This window comes from Saccopteryx leptura, chromosome 13 (assembly GCF_036850995.1).
Source record: "Saccopteryx leptura isolate mSacLep1 chromosome 13, mSacLep1_pri_phased_curated, whole genome shotgun sequence".
NCBI lineage: Eukaryota > Metazoa > Chordata > Mammalia > Chiroptera > Emballonuridae > Saccopteryx > Saccopteryx leptura.
In genome coordinates this window covers 4,960,603-4,978,580 of record NC_089515.1, presented here as the reverse complement: position 1 = coordinate 4,978,580, position 17,978 = coordinate 4,960,603, and the positions used below count along the sequence as shown (strand labels likewise).

General features: G+C 54.0%; 2 protein-coding genes across 3 annotated transcripts in view; one reads left to right on the top strand and one right to left on the bottom strand.

Moving 5' to 3' along the window:
• INSYN2A (inhibitory synaptic factor 2A) overlaps positions 1–2,738 on the bottom strand; it is a 60,894-nt gene extending 58,156 nt beyond the window's left edge. The window contains exon 1 of the mRNA XM_066354971.1: positions 2,201–2,738. The gene's annotated coding sequence lies outside the window, so the exon portion shown is untranslated. The remainder of the gene's footprint in view (positions 1–2,200) is intronic.
• LOC136384597 (dedicator of cytokinesis protein 1) overlaps positions 1–17,978 on the top strand; it is a 432,442-nt gene that overhangs the window by 235,022 nt on the left and 179,442 nt on the right. The window lies entirely within an intron of this gene.

Here is a 17,978-nt window from a genome sequence, read left to right as displayed (position 1 = left end):
GAAGGGAGCGTCCAGCCTTCCGTGGGGCTTTTGAAAAGCTCTTTGTGCGAACACGGAGCTTCCCAGCTTTTGCTTATTAGCCTGTTTCTTAACCAGCCATGGTGCTTCTCAATGGGATAATGGGCCTGATTTAAGTACAAGCTCAAAGTCTTAGTCACAGTCATAAAAGATGGAGTCGTGGCAACTACAGTTAAGTTGAAAGGCACACTTGGCTTGTTCAAGGGCACCGTGCCTTTAAGGAGAGGTCTTGTCCTTTTAACCAAAAGAAATGAAACGGAATCGTCATCCCATCTTTTAAGGAAATGATGGATTTAGTGGAGTGGAGAAAAGCTCCAACTCTCTGTAAGCTCACATAATTTATGCAAAACCGGGCAATTAGTGATCGCTGTGCTAGACATTTTTCCTCCAAATGCGCCTCTAATAAAACCATCATGAGTAGCAGTGCCATCTAATGTAAGTAGTAAACATGGATAGTAAATTATTAATATCTGGTGAGGCATGCACATGGCAGAACTTCCATTTCTCCTTCGGGCTGCTGCCTGTACGCATTGGTTAATCATTCTTGCAAAAAGAAGAAGAAAAAAAGCAAAGATAAAGATGAACTTTTCTCTGAAAAGTAATATTCAATCGGAGGATATGAATGTAACCATCAGCAGGAGGTGCGAGGGGGGAACCCTGAACCTTCCCCCTCTGCCCAGTGAGAAGGATGGCTACATTCTGCTCCGCCTGCAGCGCAGAAGGAAGAAGGTTAAAGCCCGTTCATGTAGGGACTACTCCCTGGGAATGGCCCAGGTCAGATGACTGGGGTGGTATTTTTTTCAGCCAGGTTCCCAGCACTGTAACCTTGACAGTCCCCCACTGGCCAGTGCAAAGGTAACCCCTCTCCCAGCAAATCCATGTCCAAGGGAAAACCGGCCAGCCCAGCGCCCTGACCTCACCCTTCAGTGAGTCTGCGCTCAGGGCTTGTGACATGATGGCCCGGGTGCTGGCCAAGGCAGGGCTGCCCAAAGTTCCTTCCCAAGCTGGCCGCTTCACCTCGGGATGCTTCCGCAGAATGTAAGCTCCTAAAGCAGACAAGGTCAAATTAAACTGCTTCCCTGCTGCTTCCGGCTGTGGGGGCCTGAACCCGCCCGGCCCCCAGTCCTGGCCCTGCAGCAGCAGAGGGGTCTGGCGCCTGATCCCTGCTCCAGGGAAGAGCCAGAGGCACCCATTTTCTCTTCTATTTACTCCAGAGGCGCCTCTCCTCCCCCTCTGCTGGCATCCCCACCTTGCTAGCTCCATCTCCCTGTGGCAAATTTTTGGGTAGTAGAATGCTGAGGTCACAGGGACAGGCTCTTGATCGGAGAGATAAAGACGCCGAGCATGAACCAGCAAGACGCACACCAGACTCTGGCTCTTGACTTTGGGCTCCCAGGCACTGCTGCTGCCCCTGCCAGGCCAGCCCGCGGGCACCCTCCTCCCTCCTGCCCTCGCCTGCCTGCCTGCAAGCCCTCCGCCCACCGCCGGCTGGCTTGGTCTGCAGCGTTGGTTGGTTTCCCACGCCTGTCCCGGTCTGACTCGGGATGCCAGGTGCCCCAAAGCCTCGCGGGCGCTCACCCCCGGCCCGCAGCCCCAGGCAGGTGCCAGCCAGAGCGAGCCCTGGCAGAAGGGAAGGAGACGGGCATTTCACGTGGGCATCTGTCTTCGCTCCTTCTCACGCCTCTCCTCTGTCGCCAGGGACCCCTCTGCTTGGACTTATCTCCCGCCCCCACCCCGAAGTTAATCAGCCCGACTTGCCAGTTCGCTTTACTTTGAAAATACTTAAAAAACCTGGAACTATTAGGGAACACAACCGCCCCCGGCTCCCTCCAGCTCTGCCTGGCTGGGGCTGTCGGGCGCTCACGAGGCTGTGGCGTTTGTCTAGAACCTACATAGCAGCCATGCAGCCCCGCTCCTCCCTGGCTGTCGCCAAAGTTGCAGGATGCCTCTCAATTTTCTGGCCACACCAGATGCAGTTGCATAACCTCGCCCCTTGCCCCCCGCTTGCCCCCGCCCAGTCAGCTCCGACTGCGAAGGAGCCACCAAGTCCTCAGAGAAACCAATTTTGGGGCGAGCGCGAGCACCTAGCCAGGGTCGGCGCCCGTCCGGATGGTGCTCCGCCTGCAGCCAAGTGCAGCGAACACAGGGGGCGCGGGAGGAGGGTGCTCGGGGCTCCACTTACCTTCCGCTGCTTACAGATAAGTCGAGATCAGTGCAGCTTCTGGCTCGGGCATGTCTCGCCGCGGACCCGGGCAAGCCTGGCGTGGCACGGAGCACTCCGGGCAGGGCATCCGCGGGGAGGCTTGCCGGGCTCGCGCGGAGGAAGGCTCGGCTCGGAAGACTTGGCCGGCTGCGCGCCTGTCACCCGACCCTCCACCGCCGCGGGCCTGGCCCGCCCGGCCCGGCCGGCCCCCTGCGCCGCAGCTCCGCGTCCCTCCGACTCGGCTCAGCTACTCGCACGAGGAGGCAGGGGCTTAGAGGGCTCCGGGGACGCCCGCGCGCTTGCTTGCTCGCGGCGCGGTGGAGCCAGCCACAACCACCCGGCTTCGTGCTCCTCCGATGTCCTCATTTACTGCAATTGTCTTCGGCGAGATCTCTCGGAGCCTGGGCCAGGAGGCGGGGGCGGAACGGGGGAGGGAGCTGGAGGGAAGTCCTTGCAGCTGCCCCCAGGTCCCAGCTACTCCGCGGAGCCCGCGGTTGGAGGGGAGGGCACTGGAGCCGAGCGCGCGCCTGCCCCCTGTGCGCCTGGCTGGCACCGTGGCGGGCGGAGCCCGGTGCCCGCGGGGGCGGGGGTGGGGGCGGCGCAGGGCAGGCGGGCTGTGTGCGTGGGGTGGGGGATCCGCGGGAGTGGAGGAGCCCCCGCCCGCGGACGCAGGATCCCCAGCCTGAGCTGGAGGAGATGGAAGGAGCCGCCAGCGGCTGCTGCCTGCGCGTGGGGCTCCACCATGGTGAGTCCTCGGGGTCTCTGGGCTGCAGGCGGCGCTGTGCAGCCCTAGAACTTGTTGAGTCTACCCTGCAGCCGCCTCTGGAGCAGCTGGAGGGCGGGGGAACCCTGCGTTTTCTCCAGGGAGGGGTTGGTGAGGACCCTGCACTGTGGCTGTCTGCTGTGCCAGCCTGCAGGGCTTTGAGATCTAGCGAGTCTGCTCCTTCCCCTTAGAGTTGCTGTGGCCAGGAGTCAAGGGCAAGTTTCCTTGTGGAGTCCAACCCGGGGTCAAGCTCTGTAATTGGAGAGTGAAGGCAGCTGTGAGTGGTTTGAGACGGAAGCCTCAGCCAGTGTCCTCTGATACTTAGGAAAGGAATACCACAGAGCAGGCATCACTGCCCCTCCTAACCAAGACCCCGCCCCCACATGCACAGGGCAGCACCTGCAGGTGTCAAGTCAGGGGAGACTTGCTGCATCTGCTTCAGGTGAAGCTCAGCTCACTTGGGAAGAGATCTGGGATGCAGGAGGAGCTGCAGCCCCCTGTGCCCCTTCCCCTAACTCCATCAGTGAGTAGGTCTCCTGAGCTCACGCAGCTGGCCCAGGGGCCTCTCTGATTCCTGACAGGCCCTGATGCCTGGGCCTGGGCCTGAGTAGCCGGCTGGCCACAGGTCTCATGGCTCGTTAAATTTTCTCAGATTTGGGGCTTGAAGTTCATTCTGCATGGACATTTGCACAAGGGGCCACCTTCCTCAGTTTGAATATTTCACCAGAAAGGACAGAATAACGGCAGACACAAGGGCAGTGACAGGCTTTGGGGAAGGAACCGGGAGGACACGTGACACACGTGTCACTTCAGACACACAGCTGCAGGTGCACACACCTCTGCCGCTCCCTCCCTGAGTCCCTGCCCCTGGCACCAGCCCTGTGACTGGCACCCAGCCTTGGCTCAGTCCTTGTTTTTGTGGGGAAGTGAACCTAGCACTGTGCCTTATATAGCATCTGTTCTTTATAACCAGCTTTGTCTGGAATGCTTTATCTGTCCCCAAGGGGTGCTGGTGATGGGTCTAGATATTCCAGAAGAAAAACACCCCTCCCTCTCAGCATCCTTTGGGACCGAATCTGCAATCCTCAGGCGTCCACTTACGCCCAGAGCGGAAGTCCTGCCCTGAGCCTGTGCATGCGAACTCTTACCACCTCGGTCTCTCTATTACCCTCCCTCACCCGGGTCCGTCAGGTAGGATTTTCAGCCCGTTTACTTCTCTGGCTGCTTGGTGGAGCTGGTGGGAGCCGGCTGGAGAGATAGGGTCCCCTCCATGACAATTTTAGGTGACACGTGAGCAGCTGGAACCCGGGAACTCGCCATTCCCCCTGGAAGGGAACTGATGTGTGTGTGGGGGGGTGCCGGGCTCAGGGACACTTACTGTCAGGTGGGTGGGATCCTCGTCACAGCTCCCTCCAGCGTCCTCTCTCTGGGAATGTGTGCTTGCTCTGATGGGCTCAGTAATTCTCCCGGCAGTCTGGGGCACTGCCTGCATGTCTTGCTGTACTGCTAATCCATACAGTCAAAACCCACCTTCCGGGTCTCTTAAACGGGTCACTGTCCATCCGACCCCCAGGAAATACTGACATCCTGCTGGTGAAGACAGAGAAGGATAAATACATGCGCCACAGGACAGAGCAGAGCCACAGGTGGCGGTGTGAGCTGGCTGGAAAACAGCTCCGGGAACCATGTTATTTGAGAGCCACCCGATGTGTATGATTCTAGGAGGAAAATGAAAAGCTATAATTGGCAGGTTAGGAAATCCCACTTTTATGGGGCGGGGGAGTTTCATTGAACTTCTTAGTATCACCAAGACTGCTTTTTTTTCACCCCTGTCTTCCAAGGCTACTTTTCATTGTTCCATTGTCTGGTAGACATACCGCTGTTTTCCTGAGTCTGTTACTGTCATTGCTAACACCCCTCCCCCTTTTCGAAGTAAGAATCCATTTGTCTACTGTGTCACTTTGTGTCACTAGATTGCAGGCCTTCAGCTTTGCAAGTGTGAATGTTGATGAAAACTTGTTGCTGTACCTTGGGCTATACAGAGAAATGTTCCGCATGGGGGCGGCTGATGGGTCCACGTGCTCTGCCGTCGAGGGCAAGCCTGTGCTGGGCGCCGGCGGGCGAGACGGGGCTCTGCCAGCTTCCTGCGCACCCACCCCCAGTGCGCTATTATTTATTTACTTATTTTTTAAAAATATGTGCATATGTTTAGGGTCTATGATGAAACGTTATATTCTGTTTTCTCAGGAAAAGAGTTAAAAGTTGCTAGAAAGTGGATTCGTTTCAGGAATTGTTTAGGTAAGAATTCGCATCTTAGGTAGGTCTTCAAAGTTTTGCAAAAGGAGAAATAAAGCTATTTTTAAAAACGGGCATTCTTGACAACTTAGGCGCCCGCAGAATGGAAACACAGTGCCCCCAGGATGGATAACCTAGAAAATCCCCGTCTCTTTGCTTTCGCTCTCCCACCTGCGAGGGCGCGGTGGGGTGCGGGGCACGGCCAGACCTGCGGCGGCGTGAGCTTTGAGGCCTCCATTTCCACGTTTAAAAAGGCAGCCTCCCAGTCACAGCTGTACAAGAATGTTCAGAATGATTCTGTCTGTCTCACCTTTTCCAGACTGGAAATAACCCAAATGTCTATCTACGGTAGCCTGGGTTAAAAAAAAAAAAAAATGCCCTGGGTCATTGCCGTGGAGTACTACACAGCAGGGCAGAGGACTGACGGCTGACCCGTGGAAGAATGGGAAAGGCAGTCATGGCCCTTATGCAGAACAAGCCAGACACAAGAGGATATACCTTCTACGATTCTGTTTCAGTAGAGTCCCCCGGATGTGAAGAAGTTACACATGGCGGTAAATGTCGGGGTGGCGGTGAGCTTTGGGCATGCTCACCGCAGAGAGGCACGGTGCCTTCTATGGTACCGGCTGTCCCGTTTGTGGGACTAGATGTCCGCACAGTTCTGTCATAGGGACAGACCGGCCGAGATGGTCTCTTGTCCCAACACGCCTACGTTCTGGCTGGATGGTTTCACGACGTGTTTGCAGTGTGTGCCCCCCACCCCCGCCCCGTCATCCATTTAAATGAATCAGCTTATCAGTCAGCTCAATGGACATTGCGTCTACTTCCTAATGAACACCCCAACACCCGAGCGACAGAAAAGAGGGTCGTCTCCCCAGCCGGCTGCTGCCGGGAGGACACTTCGCATTGGAGCTTCCTTCTTTCTAACTCTGGACGCAGCCAGAGTTCACTTTGACAGGGATTGTCCTACCCTGTCCTGTACGTGTCCGGACGAGCCTGTGTCTGGGAGGGCAGGCGACACCCTCCAGCTCCTGCCACGGAGAAGTGGCTCAGGTTGACCTTAGACTGCAGGGGAGAGCCCGGTGACATGGGGACACTCTTTTTCCCTCTTTCGAGAGCAAACCCTGTTGCTCAGAGTGGCCCCAGCTGGATTCATCTCTTGCCTAGAAGGCTGAGCAGTCCTCTGCGTCGCTCCCTCTGTCCTATCCCGCTCAAGCCTCGATGGTCACTCCCCGGGGTGACTTGGTGCACACAGGACTCTCCCTGTGTGCAGAGCCCCTGCCCCTGGTCCTTGCATTGTCCTGGCAACCAGCTGAGTGTCCATCCTCCTGCTGGGAGCCGGGGCTGTGTTCATGGAGTGCTGCTCCGTGCTCCAGACTGTCCCTACCTCTAGTGTTTTTTCTTCCGTGCTGAGCGACTAGAGCTGGTGTGTTGGCATGGAATCCAGCTGGGCTTGGACAATCTGAGCATCGCACAGGCGGGTTAAAGTCCCTGCTTTTCTGTCTGGCATCGTTGCGACTCAAATTCGCAGAGAAAGGAGAGGTTTCATGTTTAAAGCCTTCGGGAGGAGTTCTAGGTTTTCCTGAACGCATCACACGGTCAGAGAGGTGCGGAGTCGGCTTGCGCCCCTGGCTGCCCCCCGCAACCCTCACCCCTCTCGTCTGTCGGCCTCTGCTCCAACCACAGGCTCCCCTCCCCCTCCGTCAGTTCCTGCCCCTTCTCTCCTTGGGGTCCCCTTCTGACCTTCATGATCCAAGTCTAATCTAGTGGGGAGCATACCTCTTCCAAAGGGCGGGGTCCTCAGGGGCTTTTCTTCATCTAGACTGGAAAGGCCCATGTCTTGTAGACCTGCCGAAGTCCCCTCCTCCAAAAGCAGGTGCTGTAACCTGGCCAAAGGATAGTACCTGGGACCAGAATTAGGTCAAGAAGGGGTAAAAGTTGCTTTCAAAAATTCCGTCCCTACACCGCTAATCCACTTTGCTGGCGTCAGCACTGTTGATGGTCCTTGCCTGGGCCGTCTGCCCTGCTGCACATAAACAAGGTCTGAGGGCCTGGGCTCTCGGGCACAGGGATTTCCTGGTCGGCTCTCCGTTCTCAGCTTCGATGTCACAGACACGGGCAGTGGGGAGAAGGAGAAGGAGAAGGAGAAACGGAACCCTCCCTCTGCCATTCCTTCCCTGCCACCAACCCTGTTGGACCTCGTGGGGTCCGCTTCATCGTCTGTGGACAGCATGCCCAGCCGCTGGTCCACGGCAGCGTCTCCTTTCGTCCTCATAAGACAACCATGACGTAAAAATACGGGTCTGCTCTTCTCGGGTGAAGAACAGAAGCAGTAAGTGGTTTCGCCAAGGGCCGAGGTCACCCCGCCGGGAAGTACGCAGAGTTGAGATTCAGACCCGGCTTTGCTGGGTGTCGCGCTGCAGCGCCCCCTCGCTCGGGGCCGTCCCACTGAGGGGCCTTGAGGTGCGCTCCAGAGCGCACGTGATGCTCTTAGCGCTGCTCCAGGTTACCATCTGCCACTCAAGACATCCTGGTCCTCGTGGCGGGGTGACATGAGCCAGGCGAGATCCTCTCTACTTCTCGCCTGCCCCCCCAGGCTACAGCAGGCCCCCGTGTCCACAGTGGGCTGCTCACCTCCAGACTCCGGTGGGGTCAGCTCGGCTCTCCCCTGGGATGGATGCTGACCAGAATGTTCCCCGGCCGACGGCGAGCTCTCCGAAAGCGGGGGGCGGGGGACCTGTGGGCTCCCTGACCAGTGCCTCCCATCACGTCAGCCACTCGTCACCTTCATTAGGTAGTTCCTCCGCTCCTCCCTGGGTCAGTCATACTTTGCAGTAGAAACGGCCATGGGAACAGCAGGGTGCCGTCACCACGCCACGTTCAGACCTCACGCTTCTCCCACGGAACCTTGGCGCTGTCACCACCCGTTTTCTTTGCCGAACAGCAACTGTTAAAATAACCCGTCTCAATGTGTATATTGCATACACGCCACAGAATTTCCTCTTCCGCTGCCGCCAGGGGCAGTGGCCCTGTGAAGTCGTGGTCTACGAACTGTCCGACACACCCTCGGTGCTCTCCCCACCTGACTTGCAGTGTACCTGCTCAGTTGTGTGGGTCAGGGATGGTGGCGTAGCGAGCTCACCCCGACGTTGCAAAGCAAGCATTTTGTTTTTAAATGCCAGGTTCCAAATGGGAGGAGTACAGACTTAAAAATAAAAATAAAAAATCTCTAGTTAATGTTTGGTGACCTCTCAGGTCATACACAGATTTTCAGTTCTACATTTTTTCCATAAGCATTTCTCCCCCCGCCCCTAAGGATTATGGAATCCATAGAGAATCCATTACGTTAATGCCCCTGCATGGTAGGATTGCAGACCCGCCCGATGCCAGTTTGCCTAATTTGTGTTTTGGCACACCCTGGGTGCAGTCTGACCCCTGCTCTGTGTACCGCCGGGCTCCTACCGGGCACAGCCACTTACCTTTAACTCATGGGACTGTAGTCATCAGAAACGTATTTTAACACATTTCTTACACAATTTTGATTTCTGCCAGGATTCAAAGAAAAGAAGACATTGTGTTTTTAAATATTGCTTAGTATTCTTTCTTGTTTTTAAATTTTTATTTCATTTTATTTACAAAACTCAGTGCCCATGGGTTACAGTTGATATGGTCAGAAGGTGGTACAGGTGGTCAGGGTTCACTCCCGTCTCCGATCTCTGCCTGTTCCTGGTCTCGGCTCCGTGGTGGCTTCTCTCCCCACTCTGGGAAAGAGCCCACTGAGTGGTCCCTACCCTTCTCGGCTGGAAGAGGGAGGATTCTTGATTGCCCAGAACGTGGCTTTCATTCAAGTGAGGGAGGCAGCATGGGTGGGTGGATGATGCCTTTTCTCATTAGTGTTTGCTGTTTGGCTATTTCAAGGAAGAAACTTGAAAATCAGGGTGTTTTTTTTTTTGTTTGTTTGTTTGTTTTTTAAGAAAAAAATTTGAGATTAAATGTGGACATAGGCCTGACCAGGCAGTGGCAGAGTGGATAGCGTGTCAGCCTGGGTTGCAGAGGACCCAGGTTTGAAACTGAAGGTCGCCGGCTTGTGCACAAGGTCACCAGCTTGAGCACAGGGTCGCCAACTTGAGTGTCAGATCATAGACATGACCCCATGGTTGCTGGGTTGAGCCCAAAGGTCGCTGGCTAAATTCCAAGGTTGCTGGCTTGAGCAAGGGGTCACTGGCTCAACTGTAGCCCCCTGGTCAAGGCACATATGAGAAAGCAATCACTGAACAACTAAGCATCTGCAACGAAGAATTGATGCTTCCCATCTCTCTCCCTTCCTGTCTCTCTGTCCCTTTCTGTCCCTCTCTCTGTCTCTCTCCCCCATGCCAAAAAAAGAAATGTGGACATAGTGTCACCCAAAATGATGAAATAGCTTTATGAGAGAAATCAGTTACTCAACATAAAGTTTCAAGCAAATCTTTAAAAATTTTTTTTTAAAATTAAGTGAGAAGAGAGGAGGCAGAGACAGATTCTTGCATGTGCCCAAACTGGATCCACCCAGCAAGCCCCCTACTGGGTGATGCTCTGCCCTTCTGGGGCCGCTGCTCCATTGCTCGGCAACTGAGCTATTTTAGTGCCTAAGACAAGGCCATGGAGCCATCCTCAGTACCTGGCACCAACCTGCTTGAACCATTCGAGCATGGCTGCAGGAGGGGAAGAAAGAGAGAGTGATGGGGGGAGGGAGAAGCACATGGTCGCTTCTCCTGTGTGCCCTGACCAGGAATCGAACCCAGGACTTCCACACTCAAGGCCAACACTCTACTGCTGAACCAACTGGCCAGAGACTCAAGCAAATCTTAATTCATCTGCTGTGTATTCTCACCATGAACTCCAAACGCCAGTCTCAGAATTTGTTAAATATGGACAGTGTTCACCTGGTGGTGGGCAGCAGAGCAGCAAGTGAGGGCTGCAGGGTCCACGAGGGACCGGCCCTGAATGGCTGCTTCTGGCCGCGGTCCAGCCTGTCCCCTCCTGGCCATCTTGTGCTTCAGATCTCCCTGCCCATTGAGGGCGGGTCACTCGCTCCCTCTGACCAGCACAAGCAAATGTGGAATTACCCTTTCATGAGGCTGTCCTGGGCCGTGAGCGAGCGTTAACGCCCTGAAGTTTCAGTAGAGGGGAAGTTTCTGGACGATTGATTCTGATCACTGCCTCCAACTAGGAAAATGAAGAAATTCCTTTTAATGGTACTTCCTCCCTCCTTCCCTGCGGAGTAAATATTGTGTCACATGAAACTGCTGGGTGAGATGTTCGAGTCCCTTAAAATAAGACGTGTGACTCATTCACACCATGAAAACGGTAAGGAGGCACCGTCCTCACCTGCGGAGTGGTAAGCTACCGGCCCATTCCCTTCTGGTCCCTGGGTGTTAGTGAACGTTTTCGCCACTGGAGCCATCTGTGAGTCCGTCTCCAGCTGTCAGGTGCGGGCTCTGGGTCTCAGCCCCGGGAATCCTATGTTTGGGCTCTGCTGTTGCAGGCAATTTGCATGAATTCGGTTTGACATTGTAGACACCCCTCCTAAGAAGAGGGTGAGCAGATGAAAGCCGCACCACGTGGGTGTCCTCACGATCCCCTCCAGGTCACGTCACGTAAATGGACCCGGACAGTGCCCGCCTGAGCCGGTGCCCACAGCCTAGAGCCTTTATGGCTTCCCAAGGAAGCACGTTCCTTTTGTGCCTTTGCCCCACCTGTGGGGCTCTTTGTTACCAGCTTGTTCTTCCCACAGGAGTGCCTGCTTTCTTAGTGCTTGAGGAGACATATGAAAACATCGCTGGGGTGAAGTCAGCTGGAGGTGGGGCGCGTACAAGCGTGGAGATGTCGCCGCGTCTGCCGTGGAATGTAAATACGCCCCGGTGGAAGCCAAAGGAACATCCACACGCGTGTAAAATACAGAGATCTCCTGTTGACTTCCCTCTTCTTTATCTCTTGACAAGCATGCATAATCTCTACATTGGGATCCTGAGCAGAATCAATATTTTAAAAGAGTTGTTCATCCGCGGACTTAACGCAGTTTAAGGAAACTCAGAAGGGGGAAGGATGGCTCGGGGCGGGGGCGGGGCCGGGGTTGGGGACCGGTCAGGGACGGGGACAGGATTCCCTTGACCACAGGCTCACTTGGATTCAGCTTCCCCGCCTGTCGCCTCTCGCCCACCTGTCCTGCAGGGAGAGGGGTTCGTTCAGTTCGTCCGAAATGACTTAAAAAAGCGCCACTGCAGAAAAATGGGTCTTGGGCATCAAGAGCACTCTACCAGGCGCCCTTGTACACGTGGGCATGTGCGAGCACACAGAGGTACGGGCACCTTCCGAGATTGTCTGTGGCCTGTCTCTGCACGGGTTCCGTGGGCAGGGTCGTCTGAACACGACCTGGGCTGTCAGACACAGCACAGCGCTCTGAGTTTGCTCAGTCCCTCCCTGACCCCAGGAAGCACTGGGGCTGGAGAAGTGGAGGCGGCCCCTCCCCTCCACGGGCCAGGCGCTGCCCGTGTTTCTCTCTTGCCGTCCTCGTCCTCCTGCCGCCGTGTTAGGAGGTACCGGCCTCTGAGATAGTCACTTCACACGGAGACGGAAGGGCCTGTCAGGTGGCCTTGTGGCGACTCCGGGCGGCTCCACTCGTCATAGTCTCCGTGAGTCGGAACTTCCTAACGTGCTCCCCTTAGTGTTTCTCCAGGTCTTGTCTTGTTGGACTCAGTTTACTCAAGTTTTTTTTTGCCGTAGCCCATACTCTGCTCCCCTTCCTGTCAGGAGACGTGTTGACTTCCGAGGTGTTTTAGTTAAAACGTGTGCTGATTTCATCTGGACACACGCATGGCAAGCCTGGCGTCTCAGGCCCTGTCTGTCCACACGGTGCCGGCAGGTTTGGGGGTCTGGTCTCTTCTCATAGGAAGTCACCGCGAGCCCCTTTCTCAGGTCTTGACTGAGCTGGCTGCGTTCATGCTGATCCTGGTTCAAGAGTTTTGCAGGACTTAGCACCTTATTCCTCCCAGAAGCTCTGTGCATCTCTGACCTGCACCATTTGTCAGGCGAGAAAGGAGACAGAGTGGTCAACACCCAACTAAGTCCTTCGGGAATCTCTCAGAGAAAACCGCTCCTGAGAAGGTGGGGGGTGGGGGGTGGGGGCAGGGGACCATTAGGAATCGGCTCCAGCAATATCAGAGAACAACTCAGCTTTCTTTCTTTTTTCAAAATTTTTATTTATTGGTTTTTAGATTGAGGAAGAGGGGAGGAAAGAAACAAACATCAACTCAGTCCACTTATTCATGCTGTCATTGGTTGATTCTTGTCTGTGCCCTGACTGGGGATCGAACCGCCACGTCCATGTGTCCGGACAGCACTCTAACCAACTGAGCTACCCGGCCAGGGCCTACAATTCCACTTTCCCCGAGGAATGACACGTCTGTGTTTTGGCCTTGTTTGTTTTTAACTTTTATCTGCACGCACCAATAACAACTGTTGGAAGGCCTGAAAGTAATTTTTCTTTTTTCCCGGGAACAGATCACATCGTTCATTCTGGAAAGTGGATGAGTGTCACACTTGGGGATTGACTTCTTAGACCACTGCCCTCACTACTTATTTCATGGTAGATGGAAAGAATATTATGTAACAGGGATTGTGAGCTTCATCTTAGAGCAGTTACATAATAAATGTATTTGACTTTTTAGGTCATACGACCTCTGCCCTGGAAACCCATCTGTCTGCTGTAGAAGCAGGAAAACGCCCATTGAAAATATGTAAACTAACAAGTATGGCTGAGTGTTCCAATAAAACTTTATTGGTAAAGCCAGGAAGTGGGCTAGATTTTGCCCACAGGCTGGGATTTGCAGACTCCTGGTTCATAGCATTAATGGCTGTGACATTCCAATGCCTGTATATGATCTCAGATTTTAAGGAGGAAATTAATGAAGTGCTTGATTCTTCACAAGAAATGGGGATTTCCCCTGTGGCTGCCCCCATAGGCTAGATTCTAGATAAACCTGCCTGCACAGAGATTTGAGCAGAATTAGATCAGTATAATCCAGTGGTAAGCAGACCGCGGCTCGCGAGCCACATGTGGCTCTTTGGCCCTTGATTGTGGCTCTTCCACAATATACCACGTACCCTAATTAAGTTAATAACAATGTACCTACCTATATAGTTTAAGTTTAAAAAATTTGGCTCTCAAAAGAAATTTCAATCGTTGTACTGTTGATATTTGATTGTATTGACTAATGAGCTTGCTGACCGCTGGTATAATCTATCAGGGGCTCTTCCAGGCAGGGATATGGTGACAGAGCTATTGGTCTGTTAGTATTTGGTAACGAAAGACAATTCCACATCTCAGAATTCACGCTCTTGGGAAACAAATCTGGGCATGACAACATCTTTGTCGCCGTGTGCCGGGAGGGTTTTGCTTTGTCGGCTATGGGAATACTCTAGTTATTGGAGCAAAAATGCTGTAATCTCTTCAGAGAGAAAGCCAGCTTGTTTGGGGCCTTTGGCCTTCCGCAACAGACAGTGAATATTGGATTTTTATCTCCCACTGATGTATTTATTTAAGTGCCTCACGGAACCAAGTGGAGTATCTTCGCTGTTGGCTTTTAATCCTGGAGCTTTAACAGTGACTGAGGGGTGTGTGTGTGTGTGTGTGTGTGTGTGTGTGTGTTTTATGTATATTGTTTTGATAGTTTCCAAGCAATTGAGATGACGATTGAAGTTTCCATCTTCATTCTTTATACCCATACAAAAAGGGGTCAGCGATTAGCTTCATATGGATTTTTCTCTAAAACGAGGATCCATCCATCAACCAAATATCTTTATTGTTTTACAGTGACTTCTTCAGATTTGAATGGGATGAGCAAGCAGATCCCATGACCCTGTGTCACAGTTCTCTTTTTAAACATGCCAAATGCGTAACCCAGGGGAATCACTGAATTCAATAAACTTCATGGTGTTTCACCCACGTTGAAATTTGCCAGTCCTCTGTCTTGTTTACCCTTTGTGAGATCCTCGAAAGACATCAGATAGGCTTTTAATTTAATTGCTCTGGGGCCTGTCACTAGGACGATGGGTCTCTTTTATTGGGTAAAAGTTAGTCCATTGTGCTCTGTGCTGTAAGTCACCAAGTGGTGGGTGATGTCGCCTTTCTTCAGTGCTGGCCCTGTGTGTCCCCAGCAAGGAGAAACTGAGCCCCCCCCAAACACACACACACTGCATGTTTCTCAAGTGTGTTTAGCTGGAGGGGAGCATCTTTGAATTTATCTCCTTGCTGCATGGCTCTTGGAAGCGCTGAAGTTTCCGTGATGACCCACAGGCGGTTCTCTGCCTTTGGACTCGGCCTCCGCCAGCACGGAGCGGCAGCACGGAGCGCCAGCACGGAGCGGCAGCACGGAGCGCCAGCACGGAGCGGCAGCACGGAGCGCCAGCACGGAGCGCCAGCACGGAGCGCCAGCACGGAGCGGCAGCACGGAGCGCCAGCACGGAGCGGCAGCACGGAGCGCCAGCACGGAGCGGCAGCACGGAGCGCCAGCACGGAGCGCCAGCACGGAGCGGCAGCTTGGAGAAGCGGTTTTCCTCTTGACGTGACGGTTTCCCTTGATGAGTCAGAACGTGACACTCACAGAAGTTGGGAGAAGGTTGAGCTTGCCTTTGGAGTGCAAGAACAAAAGCACTCTGTGTGTGTGTGTGCGCGTGTGTGCGTGTGTGTATGTATGTGTGTGCGCACGTGTGTGCATGTGTGCATGTGTGTGCACGTGTGTGCGCGCGTGCATGCGTGTGTGTATGTGTGTGCGCATGTGTGTATTATGTGCGTGCGTGCATGTGTGTATGTGTGTGCGTGTGTGTGCGTGTGTATGTGTGTGTGCGTGCACACATGTGTGTATGTGTGTGTGCACGTGTGTGTGCATGCACGTGTGTGTATGTATGTGTGTGCGTGCATGTGTATGCGCGCGCACGTGCACGTGCAGGGTTGATTTTGATTTTCATAAAGAAAAGCAAAACGTGAGGTCATTCTGTGTGAGAAAATCTTACTCGATCTGTGAAGACAGGAGCAAGGGAACGTGGAGCCAGGAGGAGAGCGAGCTCGGCGTGGAGTGGAACCCGTGTCGCCTCCGGCCCTGGTGGCCGCGTGACTTGCTGGACGGGCTGTGAGGGTAGATCTCGTCCCTGTGGCTGGTCAGCGCTGAAAATTCAAAACAGGGTCTATGCAGCCGGCCCCCGAAAGGGCGAGCTCCTGGGGAGCCGTCCAAACGGTCCTTCCTCAGTCCGAGCTGGCTTTCTTTCTTAAATGGTTTGTTTGGAAAGGAGAAACGTAGTCAAAACACCAGAAAATGGTTCCCCCCGCTAAGTGCTCCATCAAATAGGTCGTAGAAAAGAAGTACGTCCCACAACGGGGACATTTAGATGCCACAGATGGATTTTATCAAAAGAACGTTGGAGGCTCAGGGGTCACAGCTACAATTCTAAATGGGTGTGCCGCCTCCTTCTGTTGGCAGGTGTGCCCAGAAAGGTGGCACCTCGGACAGAGCCCATGAACCCAGCTGGCCCGTTTCCTAAGACGTCCCGTGTAATTAATTGCCGCCGGCGCTTGCGGGGCTGCGAGGGTGCTGGAGTCTGGGTGCTCTTTCCCAGGACGCGGAGGCGTGGCATCGGGAAATCCGCTGCTGGTGGCCATGTGGCTGTCCTCGGTCGTCACTCCTGCTTTATAGTCAGTGGGACACATCGCGCTGCCATGCCAGTCTCATTATTGCTTTTATTATTGTTATTATCATCATTATGTTATTATTGAATCAGGAAAGAAGATAAAAAAAGAAGGAATGATTTCTAACTCAGTTTCTTGGTTCCCTGAGCGTGAGAATGAAATTTCTCCTGAAGTCTTCTCTTCGGTGGTTACTGTCTCATCACCTCGACACCCCCCCAGGGAGACTGCCTTCCGCTCCCGTCACCACATCTGTGGGCGCTTTCATTGCCCATAACGTGATCCTAGTACTCACCCCAGGAAAAACAGCCAGGCTTGTCCCTGCCAACGAGGACTCCCATGGACGCCATGGAGTGAGCACCAGGGAGGTGACGTGGGGCATTAGGGTCACCCTAAAGGGACCCGTGCCCGAGAATTTATTTGGAAGGACGGAGGACTGACTCTATGCAGTCTGACGATAATGCGTCCCGAAGGGGGCTTTTGGTGACTGCCGGGGAAACGCTCTCAGGTTGAGCCCGGGATCCAGAAATGCAAATGGACCAGGAGCTGCTGACCCTCAGCTTCTTGTCCCCTTCTGCTCCCTGTCCCTGGCTTTTCCTGTCCCTCCCTGTCTGTCCCGCATTGCACCTGAGATAGATGCTGCGGGCCAGGCCAGCTCTTGACCCTGTCCCTCCCCGCAGCAGGCTGTGGCCCCTGGTGGCAGTTAGGGGCAGGGTTGCCTCTGCTGTTCCCTTCCGGAGGATTCCTCACTACACCCAGTGTAAAGCCAAATACAAATTCTCCCCCTGGGTCGCCTCAGCAGGACTCACTTTCCTTTAAAAGAGAGTGACAGGAGAGGTAAAAATATTCTGTGGCTGATTTCTCAGCGCCACAAGGGCTCCTGACTCCCCGTGTGACAGCACCTCTTGCAGTCCTGACTCCCCGTGTGACAGTACCTCTTGCAGTCCTTTTCAGGGCTCTGGCCGGGCGGCCACGCCCTGCACTCCCATTGCTGGAGGGGCGACAGCCAAGTGCAGCCTGCCGGACAGAGGGGGTTTCTGTGTCTCTGTAGGGTGGGGCGTTTCCTTTAATGGACTCAGTGGTATCATAGCCACCAAGGGTTCCAGGCAGAGGGTGTCAGACGCCTTAAGAGGAGAAGGACGCCTCCTGCAGGTCGTCCCCGGACCCCTGCGCCCGCCTCCACGTCTCCCAGTTCTGCCTGACAGAGGCGGGTGGGGTGTCTGGCACCCCGACTTCCTCGTAACTCTGTGGTCTTGAGACAGGATCTGGCCAGCCTCTGGCTCTCCTTGGAGGATGCTTTCATTATCATCATATCTGCCTCTGCCATTGAACAGCTTTTATTATTGATTTTTTTTTCTTATTCAGACTTGAGTTTTTAGAGCTGTTTTGGATTCACAGCAGAATTGAGAGGAAGGGAGAGAGATTTCCATAGAACCCCTGTCTGCCCACACCCACAGCCTCCCCCATAACCACACCTCCACCAGAGCAGTGCGCTTGTCAGAGTGGATGAACCACATGGACATGTCATTGTCACCCACCGTCCGCAGCGTGCCTTTCCGCTCAGTCTTGGCGCTGTGCATTCTGTGGGTTTGGATGAAATGTCTAATGACACGTATCTGACACGGTCGTGTCCCACAGCGTGCTTGCACTGCCATCAAACACTCTGCTTTTTGGTGGTGTCCTTTCTGCCTCTAACGTTGTAACAGCTTTTCTTACTGAATTGTTGATACATGCATTTCTTTTTCCTAGTAGCAATTACAGATTGGGTAACTGCTTAAGTAGAAAAAGTTCAGACACCAACATTTTTATAGAAATACATGAAAAAATAATGCATGTGTTAAAAATGAAGACAGTATGTGGGGTGTGGGGGGATTGTCTTTGGTCTCCACCGGCCCCTGGTTAGGGCATGAGTTCCCTCGGGGCACACCCTGAGATGCCAGCCATTCCTGCAAACACATGCCCGTTCCTGACTGGGTCTTTGG